Consider the following 1998-nt stretch of genomic DNA (forward strand, 5'->3'; position numbering starts at 1 on the left):
GGAGGTGTCTCATCAGGAGTAGGTAATCACTGAATCATGGATCATCGGGGTAGAAGGGAGCCATTGAGTCCAACCATCACATCAATATATCACTCTCTACCCCTATCCACACCCCGACGCATCCTTGACCATGGAGACCCAGAAGAAACATTAGAGCTGGAGATCTGGGCTTGAGGGTCAAGTGGAGAAATGACAGCTTACACTAAGGAAGTTGGTGACACTTCTGAGGGGAAACATGTGGGGAAGAGACGAAGGAAGGAAAGTAATAACTGCTGAACCTACATGGGACTGGCCTCTTTAAACTTCATATTATCAGAATTCTCCATGGAGATACTCTGTAGTATCCCGATTTTATATGTGCACAGCCTGGAGCCCCGGGAGACTAGGTAACTTGATAGCATCCTGCGACGGGGAATCAAAAGCAGGTCTGTCACGTCCTTTTCGCTGCACGGATTCCTCCAGTGGGAAGCACGGCCTCAGGGAGGCCTACAGTTGGGTCAATCACATCCTAGAACATCAGAGTCAAAGAGGCCTTAGAGATCATTCAATCCGACTTCTCTTTTACAGACGGGGAAACTGAGGCTCAAAGAGGGTAATGACCAGCTTGGGGCTCCAGCACGTCGCCTACTGTCCAAGTCGAGTGGTCTGGGACAAAGCTCTGGCGACCAACGGGAGAGGGGGATTACTCCGCGAATGGTGGGAGAACCAAGGTGCTGGGGTGGGAGAAGCCGTGGAGGACCGCAAAGCTGGACCGGGCCTCGGCTGGGGAGGGGAAGAGAAGCGGTCTGCAGAGTCGCGACGAAGGATCTGTCATGACCAAGCTCATAAATCCCCAAAGTGGAGGGATGGGGGTTGGGAGGACCTGGGGTTGGGGACCCGAAGGGAGGAGACTGAGGTGGGGCCTCCGCGGTGGGCGAGGCCCCGCCTGTCTCGCGACGCTTCCCGGCCTCCCTTTGGGCCGGCGCTCCCCACCCGGCTGCCCGCCGCGCCCCGGGGCCTCACCTGCTCCCGCGGGGGCTGGAGCGGGGCCGCAGCAAGCTCACCCCCGTCTGGGTTGTCAAGGAGCAAAACAAGAGTGTCTTAGCAACAGCAAGGAAGTCCTGCCCCCTCGCCGGACGTTGACAAAAACTTCACTTCTTATTGGTGAATACAAGTGTCCTTCAATGTTGGAGGGCCCTACATCGTAGAGGTTTGTACAAAAGGGGCGTGGTTTAGAGGCGAAGGAGGCGGGGCTTCACTTATAGCCGTCTTAAGTGGGCCTGAGGAGCCGTGTACAAACAGTTCTCATTTTAGAGAGACAAACTGTGAAAAGCGGTATTACCTTGGGAGTTTATTTTAGTCATTTGAAATAACTAATGCAATTCGTTGATGTCATGACACTAAGATGCTACTTATTAGGCCCTCAAAAGCCTAGCAATAACTAGCATTTATGTAGGGCTTTACAATGATATTTCACCTGAGTCTCACAATTCTTTTAGGTGATAATATTCCTAACCCCACCTGAATTGAGGTTCAGAGAGGCTAAGTAACTTTAAGAATCAAGATCAAGCTCCTTGAGAATCAACCCAAGTGCTCTTGCCACTGGAGCGCACCCTCATATAGTTGCCATGGGAGACATTGTTTTAATTTAAAGACACCTTTTCTTCCCCCTTAGAGGGGGAAATTAATCTGAAAATATTAATACAACTAGGGAAAGGAGAAGAACCTGCAAATTCAATTATTTGTTGGTGGATCAAAGGGTCAGTGGGGGTATTCCATAATTTAAACATTTACTTTCTCATGATAAGTACCTGTGTGACACCCCACATCACATTCACTGGCACTTACTGGGAACTCAGCCCTGGCCAGGTACTGGTGATTCAGAGAGAATTAAGAGGAGGACTTTGGTCCCAGAGGAGGCACAGTCTAGTGGGGGAGGAGGGGCAGCTGTGTCAACAGAGAGATACAGAATAATTCATGCTACCTGTGCTCTGGTAGAGATGTGGACAAGGAGCATGG

The 1998-nt window shown here is 50.9% G+C and overlaps 1 protein-coding gene across 2 annotated transcripts in view; it reads right to left on the reverse strand.

Annotated features, from left to right (window-relative positions):
- DNAL4 (dynein axonemal light chain 4) overlaps positions 1-1118 on the reverse strand; it is a 12049-nt gene extending 10931 nt beyond the window's left edge. The window contains exon 1 of one of the 2 annotated variants that reach the window (XM_023527441.1): positions 1003-1118. The gene's annotated coding sequence lies outside the window, so the exon portion shown is untranslated. The remainder of the gene's footprint in view (positions 1-1002) is intronic. The other variant, XM_011354401.2, reaches the window with a different exon arrangement.
- Positions 1119-1998: the final 880 nt, after the last annotated feature.

The sequence above is a fragment of the Pteropus vampyrus genome, unplaced genomic scaffold (assembly GCF_000151845.1).
Source record: "Pteropus vampyrus isolate Shadow unplaced genomic scaffold, Pvam_2.0 Scaffold16, whole genome shotgun sequence".
Lineage (NCBI taxonomy): Eukaryota > Metazoa > Chordata > Mammalia > Chiroptera > Pteropodidae > Pteropus > Pteropus vampyrus.